Here is a 22,361-nt window from a genome sequence, read left to right as displayed (position 1 = left end):
GTATGCACCACATGCCATGGATACCTCAACCAGACTACCACAGTTAACAGAACATGCTTGTGTACAGGTCTCTAACCTAGACACTGGCCATGGTATGCAATATATGTTGCATACATGTCAATTGGAGCACCTCACTGGCCCTCTGCAAAATGAAAACCAGATGATTGGATGTTTAATTTATCTGCCACCCTGGGGATCAGTCAAGTAGCATCGATTGCTAGATGGCCTGCTGACAAATGTCAGGTGGCATGATACCAGTGTACCAACATGCCCTACTCTTCTCATCTCTCCATGGACATTAGCCTGGTCCACACCTAGGAACACCTGCACCTATGGACCTCAGTACTGACAAATGTGTCAGTGTGCATTACTGAGAATAACAGTGTCTGTGTGTTTGTAAACTTGTAGTTGAAAATACTCTGTGGGCCTTCTTACCCACTACACCCCCCATTGCTGTACTTAGAAATGGCTGTTGCTGTAATTGACATTAAATGTACATTGTTACACTCTTCACCCTATGGGCTACCTGGAGCTTGCAGTACCAGCATAACACTGTTCTACAAATGGGTAGATTGGATTGGGTTACCCTCTGAGTCTTGGCAAATGTGTGTGTGTGTGTGTGTGTGTGTGTGTGTGTGTGTGTGTGTGTGTGTGTGTGTGTGTGTGTGTGTGTGTGTGTGTGTGTGTGTGTGTGTGTGTGCGTGCAATTGTGTGTGAGTGTGCATATTTGTAGGAGACAGCATTCTGAGGCCATATTCTCCAAATACAATAAACCATGCCATACATTATAAGGGATTGTGATGTTGCTGACATTAGGAGAGCCATGACAAACCCTCACCCTACTATCCCTGTGGCATGTGCAATAAAAGCATATCCCTGTAGTAGCACTGATTATATAGACAAGGGTTTGTATTACAATCCTGGTCAATGTGTGATTGGGTATGTCAGAGCATTATCATGGGTTTCAGTGAGTACAATATCCAATGTGGGGTGTGGGTGCTGAGTATACTGTCTTTACACCATGGTACCCCCAGTACATGTTCCAAGGTCCACTGTATGAGGACTGCTGTCACCATCAACAATACAGGTAACTGATTACACTATCCAGCCCAATGATGCATGTGCTGTGTGCAAAAACTCAGTAACAGTATGGACTCACTGACAAGGTAGTTAGCACTGCTAAACCCAGGTCTGTCAAATGTGTCTATGACTGCATGGGTTTGTCAATGTGTATATGACAGTATATCATACTATGTATTGTTCACTAACACCCAGTACATCCTCCATTGCCATACTGTACAAGGCCTGGTGATGTTCTTCACTTAACAGGAAACTCGGGACACACCTCATCCTAAAAGCTCTGTGGTGTGTGCAATTAAAGCCAAACACATTAGAAGCAATAAATACCTAGGTAGGGGTTCTATTCTCAGTGTTGCCAAGTAAGTGTATGTGTATGTGAAGGGATCTACTTCAGTTTGCAGAAAATATAAGTCCCAGGAGATCATTTGTCCAAGAACTAACTGGCAAAAGGTAACATTTCAAAGCAGTCATCTTGTGGAAATTCATTCCATCAAAGCTAGTAGTGGATGTGTAAATGCCCTTTTCCCCACTCTACAGCTGTACAGTGATACTGAAGTTGGTTTATATAGTTGGGTGTGGCTGCTGTAGGCACAGCCACCCACATTGGGGTTACTGTTGGGGGTATTCCCCCGCTTAGTGTGCTGTTAAATTACAGTTTATGTTAACAGGTTAAGTAGTTGTTAATCACACTAGGTGTGGTTCTACGCCACCCCACAACATCCAAAGTGGGGGGCTGTGTCACCCACACCAGCACACCTGTGTTTACCAACTCCAGGATTGCACTACATTGGGGAAGAGGATATATACCCTGCCAGTACCATCGTCAGTGACATTAAACTGGTAGACTGATTATTTACTGATGTGATGTTTTGGCTATTTGGTCTTGGTGGAATTACATGGGCCAAAATGAGTTGACTACAAAATGAAGTACATCCATGTGCACAGTATTCGCTGTGTATTGTATCAACACCAAAGCCTCTGTGTGTGTGTGTGTGTGTGTGTGTGTGTGTGTGTGTGTGTGTGTGTGTGTGTGTGTGTGTGTGTGTGTGTGTGTGTGTGTGTGTGTGTGTGTGTGTGTGTTATTCACAAACATTTGGTGTGTGCCACCCAGTACACTTATCATTGTCCATTGTAGAAGAGCTGCTGACATCAGCCACCATGCACTCACCTGTATACACTCCTCAGACCTATCAGGCATGTGGCATATGGAGTAATTGGTATACAGACCTGTGACTTGTGTTTAGCTGTACCCAGGATATGACACTGTCAGGGTGTCACCACAGTGACATACCCCTTATAGGAAACAACAGCAGACCAACATCCTGCTGACACATATACACCTACAACACAAACTGAATACATTATGGAGACCACAATCAGTCAGTGTTAATAACAGCTATAATGCATCATGGCTGGACAGCTACACACCCTGATGTGTAAGCATTAAACATTCCAGCTGAAAACACATTAAACAGCATTACATTACTAAACCTTAGTACATTCACCCTGTGCATCAAAACCATATTAGTATGTCCCTGCATTGATGGTATGGATGACAGCAATGTGGCACAGGTATCATAATATGCACAGGGTGTGTTGTGGGTTTGCCAGAGGCCTAGGCTGAGCCATTTGATTGACATCATGTGTGTGAGTTAGGGGGTTCTTTATTAAATGGGCTGTGCAGACATGGTGTGTGTAGGTATGGAGGTGCCCTAGCTGTGTTGGTGATGTGTATGTGTATGTATGCACACATTTCTGCCATGTGGCTGCCCTATACAGGAGTTTCTTGGACAGCTGCAGACCGTACATGGCAGGGTGTACAGTTCACCATGTCTAGCCATGGACAAGGGAACTGTGCCTGCCAAGGGTTCCACAGGCACTACCAGGCAGAAGCCCAGATATGCTATTCTCCCCTGATGATGACAATTGTCCGCTGGATCCGTGTCTCTGTTGGCACTGGCCAGGACCACATGCACGTGGCCTGCTGCATTGTGGTGTGGACAGCACCCCCCTCCCCCGGAGTGCTGGTGCTGATATTGCCACTACAAGAGTGGCTGTGAGTTGTTGCACATCCATGAAGACCTCCACCAGTTGGTATTGCTGACCTACATCCATGTGGCTTATGCCCTACTCCCACCACATCCTCTACCACAGACACCACACAGTCGAGGATTCCCACTATCTCACCCAACCATCTATCCAGGAGCTCTGCAAAATAACAGTGGGCACCTGCAGGATCATGGATGTTGTCAAGTACAGCAGAATGAGTAGCCCTCTGGAGCCTCAGACTCTGTCTGGTGTAATGTTCCTATACATGCCTGTGCCTCCATGATGGCCTGAAACATGCATCTGGTGACACCTGATGTAGCACTTCTGCCAGGGGCATGATGGCCAGCAGCCCTCCTATGAGCACCCCTGTACATCTGCCTATGTGGTACCTCACTGGTCATCTGGCTATGGCTACTGTGTACAGACACACTTGCCATAGTCACCACACTTTCCTGTCCCATGCTACCACCCGCCAACTTCCCTCATCTATGGCCACTGGTGATGGGGTATGTATGGGCATTGCGACTGTGTGCGGGGATGGGGTGGATAAAAGTGGGATGTCAAACGATGGCACAGCTTTAGCCCCTGACAACTCTGCCTGTGCCCCACTATGCCTGTCATCATTATCAGAATCTGTATGGACACTGACATCAGTTTGCCTGGAGGAGGAACCCTGACCCACCTCGCCATCTGTGAGGGGCATACAAAAAATTTAATTTAAGACCTGTACGTTATTGCTTACCTCTACACGCACTCACACACACACACACACACACACACACACACACACACACACACACACACACACACACACTTACAGTTGAGGTGGTACAAAGATATTACACAGACCTCTCATTACCCAACAGTCAACATGCATGACATATGGCACTCAACAGCATGCACTGCAGCCATACTCAATCCTTGTTACCAACATTATACATCTCTGTGATGCATGAGTTGTGTTAGTAGGTGATGCCCCTTCCCCTGGAACACACAGCACCCATGTACACAGTATTGCTGTGCACCTGTACAGCACACTGGCATGTACTGTACACCATACCTCACGAGTGTACACACCATTGCTAAATGTGTATATGTGTGGCAGTTATGTTTGCTCTGTTGCTCACAGCCCCTATGTTCTGTCTGACACATACCTGGGATGATATGAGGACATATGTCAATAGTGAATGCCTGACCTCTGATTTGTAGATCTCATCATCAGCAGTGCATGTATGAGCAATAAAATCTGATTACACTGACAACCTTCAAAGCTTAATGTGGATATGAGGAGTGTACACACCCTTGTTGACATGCCAGCCTCTTCCATGATATGCAATAGGGCCACAATACCGCATATGTTAACATTACACACACCTGATATGTGACATATGGTCTGTGCAATCCACTGCAGTATCAAACAAATGTTAGTCGTGCAGATGCTGAAATTAGATGCATACAATATGCGGGTTGCATAGGTGTGCACACCCTTAACACAATGGTTTGTTGCAGCACCTGTTAAGTGAACTACAGCAGTCACTATTCTTGGAATGGGTATACTAGCATGGTCACTCTGCCCTACAAATGTCCCCCAACTCTGCCGGATTGCAAGGTCAGCTCATGTGCACAGCCCTTGGAGGTCACACAGTGCCTTCACTATTGCTGTGGAGTCAGGGTTATGTCTGACACAATTCATGACCTTGACTGTGTTCAGATACAGCCATTCTTAGTGAGCTTTGGATGTATGCTTCAGTTTACTGTTGTGTTTCAGGATGACACCCCTTCCCATCCTCAGCCTTATTGCAGATGCTTGACAACTATGGACCACACATAAGTGTTATTTTGCAGTGTTCCAAATTCCAAACGCCATGTCTACCGGCCTAGTTCCTACTAATGAACAGCAAACCTAAAGGTGTACACTGGCACCAGCAAGGTTAAAATGGGGATGGTGGCCCTAAGGTGGGGTGAGGTGTTGCTTGTGCACCACATGTATCTTTATGAGTACTGTCTGTAGGTTTCAACCCTGTTCACATGACACCATTACGCATTGCAACACATGCCTTTGGGAGACTTGATGTTATGCACATGCTGCCTGTAGAGAGGCGTGGATGATGTTTCCTGTGGAACAACTCTTCCATCTGATTACCCTAACGCATAGGCCACACTTATGCAGATTCCAGGTAATTGTTGACACAGGTACTGCACAGGCAGCACTTGCTAGACATTCCTGCAAGTCCCTCAGTGTTGCTGCGTGTTTCTGGGCAGCCTCCATGGCCAGTTGGCAACATGTGTTGGCATCTGTCTTGGATGGGCATCTGTTTATTTTCTACATTAATGTTGTCCCATACTTTATACACACATACATGACTGTCTGCACTGTTTGCCATGGTATATGCAATGGTGAGGTAAGGCTACTTTTCCGACTCATGAGTGCTACCTTTCGGATATGGGATCCATTTCATGGTTTGTAAGATATGTGCAAGCCATGGCTGCCTCTGTTGCAGGTGAGTGGGCAAATGTCATGGACATACTTCTTGGTGGCTTATTGCTATCAATGTAACCTGCATGCCATTGTAATGGCCACTGTGGTTCCATATATGCATGTGTTCTGTTTGCTATGCAACTGTTCCAAATCTGGTGTTTTGGGTTATTGGAAATATCTATGCATGCTGAAGGTCGTGCAAGACCAGTGGACAAGGAGGTCCCGGGGTGGGTCCCAGACGTGCGCTTGCCTGGTGCTATGGACATATGAGGTGAGAGAGGTGGGTCCGCTGGGACCGGCCTTCCCAAAAGTGCTATGGTGTTGCAGTTTTAGAATATATGTGGGTTAGCAATAGTCAACACAATTTAGGATTAGTTATAACAGCATGCATAGATATTCCCAACAGGCCACCAATTATAGTATTTCAGCATGGAACATTAATAGAAACATATTTCAGTATTTGTTGAACAATAGGACCTATGTCCCAACAGTAGGTTTGGTGTAAATATACCCACTGATTTGTGTGTTTAGATTATTGTTGCAGATATGGTGGGGGGAGAGAAAGAGATGTCAATTAGCAACTTATATATCCTTGCAGTACTCACAACTTTAATGATCATTGGTCTAATCATTACTCTACAGGTATTATTACAATACCCTATGGCCTTGGTTTGAGCAATGGTATGTTTGTAAACAGTATATGCTTCAACTGTCTTATAGCTAAAGTCTACATCTCTTACTTGGTAGACCTGTGGAGGGAATGTTTGTTAACACTACCTAACTGTTTCTACACATATTCCCAGATTCCTAGTTGTAATTATGCACATACCTCTCAATCTCTTAATGCACAACATCTGAACAAAGCTTGACAACATGGGGGTACAAATAGTAACATATTTTGAATATTGCTCTTATAAACTTTTAGATAGTTGCTAGAGTAACATGATTTGGTTTAATATACATTTTCTGAAGGACTTGAAGACCGACACTCAAATGTATGTCATTATTTGGTGACTACAGTCCTGAGATCACCCCACTGATTTGCCAGGAAAAAAGAGGAACAGGCTAAAACATGAGCCAAATATCTGGACATTCTGGGAAAATCTGTAACGTTGAGAGGTATGATTATGCATACAGCTTACTACCACTCCCAGGATTCAAACCATGGCTGTGTCTGCTAATAATGCAATAATTTCTGTTTCATCAAAGTGAGCTATTTAGACACCATTGTCTGTTCCTTCAGTGTTTTCTTTGTAAGTCTCTCTTGTTTGTACAATCTGACCTTACAATTACAACAGTCTTATACAGACATTCCTAGACATATTTTTATGAAGCACAGTGTGAGAAACAGTGGTTGACACAACAGTACTATTCTGATTTCGGATGTTGGTGAATGCTACATGTCAGACAATACAATACCAGAGTAAACACTACCAGTCCAGGATTTAAGACTTTATTGCCAGGCAGTTACAGTTTTCTTATCTGAAAGACCTGTGGGGGGAATGTTTGTTAACACTACCCGACTGCTTCTACACATATTCCCAGATTCCTAGTTAATATTATGCACATACCTCTCAATCTCTTAATGCACACACTCTGGACAAAGCTTGACAACATGGGGGTACAAATAGGGATATATTTTGAATATTGCTCATAAACTTGGAGAGTTGCTAGAGTAACAGGATTTGTTTTAATATACATTTTTTGAAGGATTTGAGGTCTGAAAATCAAATGTATGTCATTAGTGACTACAATTCTGGGATCATCCCAGTGATTTGCCAGAGAGACAGAGGAACAGGCCAAAAATATGAGCCAATTATCTGGACATTATGCGAAAATCTGTACAGTTAAGAGGTATGATTATGCATACAGCTTACTACCACTCCCAGGATTCGAACCATGGCTGTGTGTGCTAAAAATACAAAAATTTGAGTTTTATCAGAGTGAGCTATTTAGAAACTGCTATTTGTGTTTTATGTCTAAGTCTCTCTTGGTTGTACAGTCAGACCTTGTACTTACAACAGTCTTATACAGACATTCCTAGACATATTTTTTATGTTTCACAGTGTGGGTAACAGTGGTTAACACATTACTATTCAGAGACTTCAACACTAAATGACATACAATACCAGAGTAAACAAAACCAGTCCAGGATTTAGAACTTTATTGCCAGGCAGTTACAGTTTTATTGAAATATCACCTATATGGGACTATTACTGTCATATTGTCTGGTTTATTCAGTACAACCCATACAACAGTTTTTATACTGCCAGATGATTTTCTACTACTTTATATTTATTTGGTATGACTACTACAAGTAGGATTGTTACTCATCAGCCTTGTGAAGCAGCCTTTGCAACCTACTGGCATGGGCTTCCTGATTCACAGACCACTCAGCTGCAGCTGCAAAGGGAATAGATAAATATTTGAACATACCTATCCATCACATACACAGGCTGGACTTTGGTAAAGAGTTGTTGATATGAATACTTACACTCATTGCTGGGACATCACCCCTCTGCCTTGCTTCTTGGACCCACTCATCCAAGAGCTCCCTCTTCCTCCGCTTCAAGTCGGCATAGTAGTGCCTGACCTGCTCACCAGTTCGAGAGATACCAGTGGCACTGGTGAGATCACGGGAGAGATGGTCCCAAGCTTCCGCTTTATATTGGGAACCTTGGTACTGGCCTTGCAGCAGTCTCTCATCATGGTTATTTACCAGGAGTCCTGCCATGACCTTAGTGTCCTGTATGCCCTAGTGTTGCACCCAGAAGTGCATGCCCTTGCCAACACCTGCCATACTGCCTACAGTGGGAAGCTGCAACCAGTTATAAGCTGTATTCCCACCTGCGAGGCTTTAATATGGCCAATTCTCCACCCTTTGCTGTGACTGGATAGTTTTGAATATGCTGAGCTAAGCTATAGGGCAAACCTGCTTAGCTAAGGTTGGCAGTGCTTAAATGGGCAGGTTTAGCACTGCTTACCAATGGGCAAATCTACTTAGCTGGGCTACTCATTGCTTAGCAGTCATATTTACACAATGCTTACACCTGGTAAGCAGAGCTGTGCAATGCTTAGTGTTGCTTATTTTTTTATTTTATAGACTATCTGCTATATGGATCGATTCATCATTCACTACATATTATAAATTTGTTTACTGTCCCTGATATCTCCAATGTGCTTTCATTACATTTATTCATGTGTGACTATACTGTGTAGGACACTTGTATTTATATGCAGGTTTCCTAACTTTATTACACTGACACCTCACATCTGGACCTAATACAGTACTCTGGTTAACAAATATATGTTATTTAGTAGCTAATTATAAAAAAAAAGTTTCTGTACTGCTTTCACGTGTAAAATGCAAATTGGCTACAGTGGGGATTAAACCAGGAATGGCTGCTTGCAAAGCATATAGTCTAACCACTATACTGTTGCAATACTGCTTATATTGGATGTCTCTTGCTATTTAACTTCTTGTGCTGTTTAAGCTGGACTAAGCATAGCTAAGCAATGGGCACATCTGTGCAGCTATGTTTAAACTTTATTGTATGTTTAAAAAAAATTATTTGTTGTGTTTTTTTATTTGTACCCTTCAGAATATCCCTACTAATGCTGAACCTGTTATTCTATCAACTTTCAGCTTTGTGGGATGATTGTCCCTTTTGGCTTTGTCCACATTCCTTACTCTGACAGGTTGGGAGATGTGCGCTATGTGCTTATGCTAAATGTATTATTCTATCCACTTTTGCCTTGGTAGGGATGATTGTTCCTTATGGCTTTGACCATATTTCTTATCCTGACATGTTGGGGGTGTTATGAGTGTTCTCGCTCATTTTAAATTGCCGAAAGGCAATTATGGAGTGCAGGGGGCATGTGTATTGTGAGAGCTCTGCTCTTAGACACATGCCCTGCACTCGTACATTGAACCATGTCCGTTTTAGAGCATAGCAGTGCGTCTTCATATATATGCATGGCACGTTGCCATGCTGAACAGTTACGGTCCCTGCCATGCAGGAATAACTTATTCCTGCATGACTGCTTGCTGAGTCTGGGGGAGAGTGTATGGTAAATGTCCCCTACAGAGCCTTAATAAGCATACAGCAGTGTAGACTATTGAGTAATGATTTCAAATATTCTTTTTTTTTTTTTTACAGTCAGCATCAGAACCAAATAGTTCCACTATACTACTGAGTTTGGAGGATATCAGCAGCAGAATGGCTGCTGGCAATAATGATGATGAAAATATAGTTATATTTATGATGCTGCCTGAGGAAAATGGCACACAGTCCCCAAGTTTAATGCCAGGATCTTACACACCGCAGAATGTTGGTAAATCTGCAGGTAGTGATGGTGCATCACAAGGTCAAGCAAATGGTGACATTGCACTCAGGCTTGTGCAGAAGGGATAACCATGCACCTCTACATGCTATCTCCAAACCCAGATGAACACTTTAATGATGATGGCAGACATTCATAGGTAACAATGTCCAATGTGACACCTTTGCAAAGGGTAGCCTAGTGCAGACAACTGTTACAGCTACCCCAGGAAACATGAAAAGCATTGGCTGCTCATCAACAAGTGTGCAGTGATGTTTTTAGTGCTCAGAGCACTGCCACAGATAGTCAGCCTGAAATATTCAGGACACTCCACAGTATGTGTGAGGATTTCCAGCACTACCTCAAAATGGCAGAGAGTAGGGATAATGGCATGATCACACTGATGCATAGTATGGTGACACATGGCAAAGAGTAGGGATAATGCCATGATCACACTGATGCATAGTATGATGGTACATGGCAGAGAGTAGGGATAATGCCATGATCACACTGATGCATAGTATGGTGACACATGGCAGAGAGTAGGGATAATGCCATGATCACACTGATGCATAGTATAGTGACACATGGCAGAGTAGGGATAATGCCATGATCACACTGATGCATAGTATGGTGACACATGACAGAGAGTAGGGATAATGCCATGATCACACTGATGCATAGTATAGTGACACATAGCAGAGAGTAGGGATAATGCCATGATCACACTGATGCATACTATGGTGACACATAGCAGTGAGTAGGGATAATGCCATGATCACACTGATGCATAGTATGATGGCACATGGCAGAGAGTAGGGATAATGCCAAGATCACACTGATGCATAGTATGGTGACACATGGCATAGAGTAGGGATAATGCCATGATCACACTGATGCATAGTATAGTGACACATGGCAGAGAGTAGGGATAATGCCATGATCACACTGATGCATAGTATGATGGTGACACATGGCAGAGAGTAGGGATAATGCCATGATCACACTGATGCATAGTATGATGGTACATGGCAGAGTAGGGATAATGCCATGATCACAGTGATGCATAGTATGGTGACACATGTTAGAGAGTAGGGATAATGCCATAATCACACTGATGCATAGTATAGTGACACATGGCAGAGAGTAGGGATAATGCCATGATCACACTGATGCATAATATGAACGTACATGGCAGAGAGTAGGGATAATGCCATGCCAATTGTTGCTTAGATCTCTGTTGAAATTGATGTCTCCCTGTTGTGAGAGACTGCTTTCCAATCTATCTGCAAATATACAGAGCTGAGTATATTTTTTGGTTTTAGAGTTTGTACTGTTAATTGTTTCTTAGATCTCTGTTGAAACTGTTTTGTCCCACCTCCCCCCTATTTTCTGCCATGTCTTCAGTTGGTATAACTGTTTTTTACAGCTTGTGTGTTATCTAACTCAAGGATCACTTGCATAAAATTAGACCTGTTAGTAACAGCCTGCATTTAATTACTGGAACCTGTGTTCAGAGAGACTGCCTTCCAATCTATCTGCAAATATACAGAGCTGAGTATTTTTTTTTGGTTTTAGAGTTTGTACTGTTAATTGTTGCTTAGATCTCTGTTGAAATTGTTTGTCCCATCCACCCTCCCTATTTCTAGCTTGTAGTTTAAATTTGGTGGCTTTTGCTGTTGCCCACCCCACTGTAGATTTGATCTGGGACACTCCCCCAGTCCCATCTCTTTACCACATTCTACCTAATAAACTATTTCTTTTTTAATTTAATTGCATTTTTTAAACAGTGTTTGGTCTAATATTGCTACATACTCAAGTGTGCTAGCTTGCACTGCATGTGAATTGTTTTTACTACTGTTTTAGCTACTTTTCTGTAAAAAAACTGTAAGCCTATTTCCTGCATTTCCTGTAACTTGTGCTCCAGATACAGATTTTCTGTATCCAGGACTATTTGTAAGCTTCTGAGCCCCCCAAGCCTTTCTGTGTTGGAGGGAAGCCTTCTAGCTTATCAGTGGGAGTGGTAAGCACTAGGTAACCTGTCTACCACATAAGGAGTGGTTCTGGCCCAGAAATTGTAGTTATTGGCCGTTTGGGCAATCTCTTCTATCTCTCTCTACTTTCTGATTTGAAAGCCTGCATTTGCACTTGTTTCTGTCCTGTAACTCGTCTAGTGCAGATACAGATTCTTAGTTTTAGCACTTAAATTTGCTTATTCATGCTCAGCACTTGTTCAGAACTTGTAAGCACTAAATATAGCACTCAACCTTCCTCATTACCTAGAGGAAAACCGTTTTTGTACTTACTTTTCTCACTTGCTTAGAGAAAAACAGCTCTTGTACTCACTTTCCTCACTTATCTAGAGGAAAATATTGTTTTATTCAGGCATGTCCAAGGGTCAGCTCCCAGTGTTCTCTCCTGTCTATCTGATGAATCTGGGCATCTTGAGGCAATGTAGAAATTGCCTCATGTGCACAGACAACCCTCTCCTCCTACCACCCAACACTACAACCTGTGAGAGAGGCACTTATCTAGCCAAACTGGAGGTAAAGCTCTCTCCAACCAAGACTGAACTTGACAATCATGAGGAGAAGGTAAACATTTGCACCACACCACACTCATCATATAGTCTCACTAAATCTACACCACCAAAATCCACACATAGTAACACAAAAACATTTGCGGAGGCTCTTGATAATAATCTGTCTAAGCAACAGAGACCTCCAAAGCAGAAACGCAAGCAACCTCCATCCCCCAACACAACCCAAATGACACATAGCCCACAGACTCAGTGTGCCACTCAACCACAGCCAATAAGGCAAAACAATGTATCAACACACTAGTCATAGGTGACTCTATAGTCAGGCACACTGATGTTCCACTCACCAGGCTAAACAAGGAGAAGGTTGCTGTCAACTGCCTGTCGGGTGCCAGGATCCACCACATAACCCATGCACTCAGGTCACTCCAGAACAAGTACAAATATGACTCTGTCATTGTCCATGTTGGTGTGAATGACCTGAGATGTACCTCCCTGGACTACATAACAAGAGACATGGAAGAGCTCTCTGATCTTATAGCCCAGGCAGGTATGACCCTAGCCCTGAGTAGCATTCTGCCATTGCCCAGAATGATACCGCAGTACAAGGACAAAATGATTGACTTCAACAATTGGCTAAGCTTCTGGTGTCATTCTAAGGGGATCCAGTATCTGTCTGCTTGGGATGACATGGTCGACAGATGGCCTGCACCTGTCGCCCCTGGAATTCTGGATACTGGCTAAGGCTCTTGCTGCCCCTATAGTGCCTTTTTTAGGCAAGGTTCAAATGACAAATTCACCATTGTAGCAGGAACAGGCAAGCAAAAACTGAGGGTAATGCTACTCAATGCTAGAAGTCTAAATCTCAAAATGAACTCACTCGAGGCACTCCTTAAAATGGAGAACATCGATATCTGTGCAGTGACTGAGACCTGGTTCAAGGCTCCAGAAAGCACCCCTGCACTACCAGGCTATAACTCATACCACACCTTTTGGCCATGTAACCTGGACTGAAACACCAAAGGCGGAGGTGTGTCCATATTCATTAAGGATATCCACACCTCCAGGCTAGTTTCTCAGCATAATGCATCTGAGGTTATCCAAGTGCAACTAACTCTAGGCAAAACTGCAATCCAAATTGTAGCTTGCTACAGATCCCCCACCATGCCCCAGGATTCTCACTCCTCTTTTCTTGATGTATTGGAAAATATTAGGGTTCAACCAAACACCCTAATAATGGGTGAATTCAACTACCCCACCATTAACTGGGAAAACTACTCATGTACCAACTCCTTAGCTCAACGCTTTCTGGAATTCATAAACTCCAATGCCCTGGATCAACTTATCCACACCCCCACCAAGGGCAACAATATCCTATACCTAGTCATTACCAACATGAGTGACCGGTGTTCCACACTTGAAGTCAACTCCTCGTTGGTCTGATCCGACCATAAGCTAATCACCCTTGATATCCACATCCTGCCCCCACTCCCCATTAAGGAAACCATGGTAAAAAATTTCTCCAAAGCCAACTTCATGTTTCTTAAGACAGAAGTGGTGAACTTCATGACACCCATGCAGATGGACAATACAGTTACGACTGCTGAATCCTACACAAATGCATTATATAAGCACTTACACGAGTGTATGGATCGGGCTATCCCAAACAGAACCAAGACGCTATCCTCCAAAAAAAGGAAGCCAATCTGGTGGTCCCCTGCCATAAACAAAATGTACAACAGAAGGAAAAAACTGTTGCAAAAGAGTAAAATCCCATGAGTGGAGAAGCTCCCTGGTCAGCCTCGGTAAGAAGCTGAGATCCCTTATAAGATCCTCCAAAGCTAGTTACGAAAGAAAACTGCCACTAATTCTAAGGACAACCACAAAGCATTCTACAGCTATGTCAAAAATCTTGATGGCAACACCCAGATCTGCTCTGAGTTACAGCACAATGGCACGAAAATTACAGAGCCAAATGATATTGCCAACATCCTGGCAGATAGGTTCAGTGCTAACTTTACCCCCCCACCCCCTAAAGGGCCCATATCTGTACAGGAATTATGCAGAGCCCCTCTAATCACAACTACGCAGGTAAAAGCTGCACTCTCTAAAGCCAGAAACACAGTATCCATGGGACCGGACAACATCCCAGGCTGCGTTTTACATGAACTTCAGAATGAACTGGCTCCCCACTTAAGCACCATGTTCAATAATAGCCTCACATCAGGCTTTATGCCCACTGAATGGCACACAAAAACAGTTATCCCACTCCACAAAGAGGGAGCCACCACTGATCCTGGGAACTATCGACCTATTAGCCTGAAGAGCCAGGTCTGCAAGGCCATGGAAAGTATACTCATGGAACTCATTAACAAAGACACTGGTAACCTAAAAACTCTGGATCCCACCCAGTTCGGGTTTGTGAAAGGCAGATCATGCCTCCTGAACCTGATTGACTTCTTTGAGGCATTCACCAAAGCCGTAGATGAGGGTAAGGTGGTTCACACAGCCTATCGTGACCTCGCCAAGGCTTCTGACACCATCCCCCATTCTGGAATTATAGCTAAACTCACTAAACTAGGTATGAATCCCTACATCACAAGATGGGTTTCCAACTGGCTCACTGACAGAACCCACACTGTAAATGTTGCAGACTCCAAATCTGACCTCAAAGCAGTGACAAGTAGAGTACCACAGGGTTCCATCCTGGGACCTCTCCTGTTTGGTATCTACTTCTCTGAAGTACAGGCTAACACAGAAGGCCTCTGGCTAATGAAGTTCACAGATGACTGCAAAGTAGGAGCCATAGTCAAGTCCCCAAATGATGTGGACTTCCTACAGAAGGGCCTCGCTGAGACAGATGCCTGGTGTCAGAGCCATGGCCTCAAGCTCAATGGCAAAAAGTGCAGTGTCATCCCCTTCGGTAAAAACTCTGTACCCATGAACTACCACATAGGCAGCAATCTACTTAACACCGAATGCGTGATAAGAGACCTTGGGACCCAGGTGGACAGTAGTCTCTCCTTTGATAGTCACATCATCACAGTAGTCAGTAAGTCCTTCTACATGGCACACCTCATCATAAAAGGTTCTCATCCAGGAAAAAAGAGGTCATTATTCCTCTCTACTCGACACTCATTAGACCCATTATAGAGTACAACGTTCCTTTTGGAATGTACCTCACAAGACATCTGCAGCATCTGGAAAGGCCACAGAAGTACCTCACAAAGAGGATTACTGGCCTCAAACAAATACCCTACACTGACTGTCTCAAAAAACTCCAGCTTTACTCCATAGCATATCGTCTACTCTAAGGTCATCTCTGCCTAACATATAAAGCTATGTCAAACTCAGAGCTGTTGGACATGCTACACCTAAAGAAATCCCAATCCCACCAAGCTACACGTTCTAGGGACCTAAACCTTGTCACCACAATAAACAGGACATGGTGGAGGGATAGATTCCTGTCCCAGACTACCATCTATGTCAAGCAAAGTTCTTCATTAGCACTCTTCAAGAAAAATGTTGATGAGTGGATGGGAAATAGAAAATACACCCCGGGGATCACTTCTGTGTCTCTGCTCAACAGTGGTACAGGAAAATAACTTTCTTGGGTGGCATAAGCCAGGGAACCTTGTTGGCTAGGCTTATGTAGGCCCTTGGGCCAATAGCCTAGTACCTAACTATGAACCTATAATCACACTGATGCATAGTATGATGGCACATGGCAGAGAGTAGGGATAATGCCATGATCACACTGATGCATAGTATGGTGACACATGGTAGAGAGTAGGGATAATGCCACAATCACACTGATGCATAGTATGGTGGTACATGGCAGAGAATAGAGATAATGCCATGATCACACTGATGCATAGTATGGAGACACATGGCAGAGAGTAGTGATAATGCCACAATCACACTGATGCATAGTATGGTGGTACATGGCAGACAGTAGAGATAATGCCATGATCACACTGATGCATAGTATGGTGACATGGCAGAGAGTAGGGATAATGCCATGATCACACTGATGCATAGTATGATGACACATGGCAGAGAGTAGGGATAATGCCATAATCACACTGATGCATAGTATGATGGCACATGGCAGACAAAAGGGATAATGCCATGATCACACTGATGCATAGTATGGTGGCACATGGCAGAGAGTAGGGATAATGCCATGATCACACTGATGCATAGTATGGTGGTACACCAAGCACTACCTCAAAATGGCAGAGAGTAGGGATAATGCCATGATCACACTGATGCATAGTATGGTGGTACACCAAGCATCCATGGCTGCCTCTAATTGTACATTAGTTACGACTTACCAGACTAACGTAGGAGTGACTCTTTGAAGGGGAAGAGGATGGAGTACTGTCTGGACATGCAGGGGAAAATCACATGGGACTACAATTGCTTCTCAAGAAAGTAATGCAATTAGTCAGTGAGGACAATCACAACAAATGCCATGCAGGCCATGTCAGCTCTACTTCAAGGTCCCAATCAAGTTCATGAAGTAAAGTCAGATCAGTGTCTGCAGGGTCACTTGACTCAATTTAGGTCACAACACAGAACCAACTCATCATACAGCTCTCATGATGGACCTTCTTCAGGATCATTTCATCTATCCTATCCTTAGCAGGTGTGTATGACTCATTTGATATTGAACCATTGTGAATTAACTTTAACAGTCTGACAGTTCTGTCACTTACAATTTCATCTTCATAAATATTGTTGGAGCGTTTAACTAAAAGGGGAATAACATGACAAAACATGTGGAGATTGTGACACTTTGCAACTGCATGCATTACATCCTTGTAATAGCACTGTTTAGAGGTTCAGGGAACCGTGGAAAACTCTGTATGACATGACATGACATTGCAGTCATTAACACCAGTGCTCTGTGTATTAGCATTCCTATAGCTGGCAGTTACCTACACCGGAAAAGTATTAGTACATGACTTGTCATGGTAATGCAGTAATGAGAGCATTAATTTTGATTTGAAGGTCTTTATTTAAGGTTTGATCACTTCTACTGTGTATCTTATTCTAGTATTATGTTTGTTTTGTTTTAAGTTTTCTGTTGTGTTGGAGTTTTAAGAGTTCTTGGCTAGGGTCAGTTAAAAAAGTTACCAAAAATTCCTTTGCAAACAATTTGCTTGCAAACTGTGAATAGTATCAGTTAATTAGTGGGAGGAGCTGGGAGACAGCACTGATCTTTTATTTAGAAATATATGTAGTTAGCTGAAGTGTTTGTGTGGTCTGCATTGCTCTGAGTATCACTCATCTCTGCATTTAATTTTGATTTGAAGCTCTTTATTTAAGGTTTGATCACTTCTATTGTGTATCTTATTCTAGTATTACATTTGTCTTGTTTTAAGGTTCTGTTCTGTTGTTTTAAGAAGATTTCTTGGCTAGGGTCAGTTAAAAAATAGTAAGAAAAAGAATCAAAACAAAACTTTGCAAAATGTGAATGTGATTAGTTAATTAGTGGGAGTGGAGGGAGAGAAGAGATTGCTCTTTTTTTTTATTTAGAAATATAGTTAGTGAAGTGTGTTTGTGTGGTCTGCATTGCTCTGAGTATCACTCATCTCTGCATTTAATTTTGATTTGAAGCCTGTTCTGTTGGAGTTTTAAGAGTTCTCCACCCACTTGCACAGTCCTTGTTATATTCTTAAATTTGGTGGCTTTTGAGTTGCCCACCCCTGCTATAAATCTCATTTTCATCACTCCTCCCAGTCCCATCTCATCAGCTTATTCTACTGAGTAGAGAGAGAGAGATATCATTTGGGAAGCCCCCCCCCTTTGTTTCTCAACTGTAAATTATCATAGTTCATCCCTTTTCTATTTAACCTAAAAAAATTGCATTTTATTCATCTGCTTTTACTGCATTTGTATTTCTTCCTACTTTATTACTTTATTTTGCATTTGCTGCCTGTTCTTAAAAATACTCAATTGCATTTATTCTGCTGCATTTGTTACTTCTTGGTAGTAACCTGATTAAATTGTAACTGTTATTCTAAGCCTTTTGGTTTAAGCACTTGGGCTTCAGGCCAATTGTTTTACATTAAGAAGGTTTGTGGTCTGCACACTTGTGTCAGGACAGGTAGCTTACATCCTTCTATGTTTGGAGTTGCTGATTGAAGGCATAGTGTCTGTTATTGTAAAAGTGTCTTAGTTCTGGTTTAAGCATGTGGGCTTCAGGCCAGTTATTTTATAATAAGAAGGTTTGTGGTCTGCACTCTTGTGGGAGGAGAGGCTAGATTCTGCCCTTCTGAGCTTGGAATTGCTGATTAAAGGCTTATTGTGCCTGCTTATTTGAACTGTTTCTTTCTGAAATTGGTGTGTCTCATCTGCTGTAGCATAGACTAGATTCAGACCTGCTGAATCTAGCTTTGTTTGTATAACTTGAGCACTAATCTAGGCCATCATTTTTTGGAGAAGGTTCCCCTGCACCCTAGTGGCAGGAGTGTCTACTCAGAACTTGTCTGATTGAAGGCTAGTGGAACAGGGCTCAGTTTTGAGCTTTTTTATTGGTTAATTGGTTAATTTATTTAAATCAGTTTGCTCATTTGCTACTGTTATATTTAAAAAAAAGTTATAGCTTGTTTTCCCATCTTTCCTGTTACTAGAGTAGTTCAGATATAGATTTGCTGTATTCAGTACTGCATTGTAATTTCTGAGTTCCCCAGACCTTTCTGTGTTAGAGGGAAGCCTTTCAGCTTATCAATGGAATTGGTAAGCACTAGGTAACCAACCTGCCACAAGAGGAGTGGTTTCCATCTCTGAAATTGTAGCTTATTGGCCGTTTGGGCAGCTTTTCTATCCCTTTCAACTTTCTGTTTTAAAAGCCCGTGTTTGCGTGGGTTTGCACACCGTTCAGCACCGCTAAGCTGGGGTAAACTATTACTAATGCCAGAAAGTCTGCTCTTCAGTTTTTCCCTTAGCTCTTGCTAGTTCTCTTCTCTCTTGCACTTTAAGTAGTTTATTCGCCTAGCACTTCATCTGGCTACTTGTAGCAATTATTGTAGCACACATAAGTGTTATCAGCACTAAACATACTATAAGGAAACAGCGCCAGTACTTATTAGTAATAACTATCCCTCCTGGCATGTCTAAACATCAGTTCCCTGTGCTTTCACCTAGTAACCTGGTAAACTTGGGCATTCTGAGGCAGCGTAGGAACTGCTGCATGTACACAGGCAACCCTCTCCTCTTACCTCCCAACACTCAGACTTGTGAGAGATGCACTTATATATCCAAATTGGAAGCCATGCACTCTCCAGCCAAGATCGGAATAGCAGGTCAAGAGGAGAAGGTCAACACCTGCACCACACCACATGGAACACATAGCCCTCCAGGACACCCACCGTCACAGCTCTCACATAAAACCACAAATCACACACCCACCCTCGTGGAGGCTCTCAATAGAAATCTACCCAAACAGCAGAGACCTCCAAATCAGAAACGCACTCGACCACCATGATACAGCACAAATCACAGGGCATGTAGCTTGCCTACACAGTGTGCCCCTCAACCTAAGCCCCTAAGGCAAAACAGCTTGCCCAATACACTAATCATAGGTGACTCTATAGTAAGGCACACTGATGTCTCACTCACTATGTTGAATAAAGAGACAGTAACAGTCAGCTGTCTGTCAAGTGCCAGGATCCGACATATAACACACACACTCAGGTCACTCCACAACAAGTACAAGTATGACTCTGTCATTGTCCATGTGGGTGTGAATGACCTAAGATGCACCTCCCTGGATTACATGAAAAGATACATGGACTAGCTCTCGGATTATGTGGCCCGGGTAGATATGACCCTAGCCCTGAGCAGCATCCTACTGTTGCCTAGAATGATACTGCAGTACAAGCAGAAAATGATTTGACTTCAACAATTGGCTAAGTTTCTGGTGTCATTCTCAGGGGAACAAGTACCTATCTGCTTGGGGTGACGTGACTGACAGACCTCGATGCTTTGCCAGAGATGGCCTACATTTGTCACCCCAAGGTTTCCAGATACTGGCTAATCCTCTGGCCACCCCTATATTGCCTTTTTTAGGCGGTGTTCCAAAGACCAAATTACCACCATAACAGCTATACATAAATGCAATCTGTGGGTCATGCTGCTCAACACTAGAAGTGTAAATCTCAAGTTGAACTTGCTCGAAGCACTCCTCAAAATGGAGAACATTGACATTTGTGCGGTAATGGAGACCTGGTTTAAAGCAGCAGAAATCACCCCTGCATTACCAGGCTATAACTCATTCTACACCTTTTGGCCCCTGAACATGGACCGAAGCTCCAAAGGTGGTGGCGTCTCTATATTCAGGCATCTCCATGTTCATAAAAGATATGCACACCTCCAGACTAGTAGTGCAGTATCACGCTTTGGAGATACTTCAGGTACAACTAACAGTGGGTAAGATGGTGATTCAGGTTGCAGCCTGCTATAGGTCCCCAACCATGTCCCAAGACTCTCACTCCATGTCCCTAAGCACCCTGGAAACTATTATGGTCCAACCTAACACTCTCATATTGGGTGAAATCAACTACCCCTCCATCAACTGGGAAAACTACTCATGCACCAATACCCTTGCCCAACGCTCCCTGGAATTCATTAATTCCAATGCCCTGGATCAGCTCATTCTTACCCCCCCCCCCCAGTAGAGGAAGCAACATCCTTGAGCTGGTTATTACTAACATGGGCAATCGTTGCTCTACACCAATAGTCAATTCCTCCCTGATTAGATCCGACCACAAACTAATAACCATGGAAATCCACATCTCACCCACACCCCCAGCAAAGGTAACCACCATGAAAAACTTTCCCAAAGATGACTTTGGGCTCCTAAAAACAGAGGTGGCTAACTTTGCGGCACCCATGCAAATGGAAAATAGGTGCATGACCGCCGAATCATACACCAATGCACAGTACGAGCACGTACATAAATGCATGGAACTAGCCATACCCAACAGAACCAAAATGCTCTCCTTCAAAAAAGGGAAGCCAATCTGGTGGTTCCCTGCCATTAACAAACTCTACAACAGAAGGAAGAAATTGTTGCAGAAAAAGGTGAAGTCCCAAAACTGGAAAAACTCCCTTTTTAGCCTCAACAAAAAGTTGAGATCCCTCATTAAAACCTCTAAAGCTAGCCATGAAGGCAGAATTGTGGCAGACACTAAAAACAACAAATCCTTCTACAGTTATATCAAGAATCTCCACGACAATACCAAGATTTGCTCTGAGTTACTGCACAATGGTACCTCCTATACTGAGCCAAAAGATATTGCCAATATACTGGCAGACAGATTCAGTGTCAACTTTACCCCTCTCTCACCCCCCAAAGGGTGAATCACAATACTGAAAGAATGCCAGGCACCCAGCATTACTGCAGCACAGGTTAAAGCTGCATTGTCCAAGGCCATGAATATAGCTTCCATGGGACCCGACAACATCCCTGGCTGTGTTCTATATGAACTACAAAGTGCACTGGCACCACACCTGTGTGCCCTGTTCAATCATAGCCTCACCTCAGGTTTAGTCCCTACAGAATGGAGCACTGCTACAGTCATCCCTCTCCATAAAGGGGGAGCGACTACAGATCCTGGGAATTATTGCCCCATTAGCCTGATGAGTCTGATATGTAAGACTATGGAGTGCATCATCATGGACCTAATTAACAAGGATATAGGGAAGAAATGGAAACAGTTGATCTGCTGTGGCAACCCCAAACAGGAGCAGCCGAAAGAACAAGAAGAAGATAGGGAATCTCCAAACTCTGGATCCCACGCAATTTGGTTTTGTGAAGGGTAGCTCATGCCTGCTCAACCTGGTTGACTTCTTTGAGTCAGTCATCAGAGCTGTGGATGA

The sequence above is a fragment of the Protopterus annectens genome, chromosome 6.part0 (genome assembly GCF_019279795.1).
Source record: "Protopterus annectens isolate FY-2018-M chromosome 6.part0, PAN1.0, whole genome shotgun sequence".
NCBI classification, from domain to species: Eukaryota; Metazoa; Chordata; order Ceratodontiformes; family Protopteridae; genus Protopterus; species Protopterus annectens.
This window is presented reverse-complemented; position numbering follows the sequence as displayed.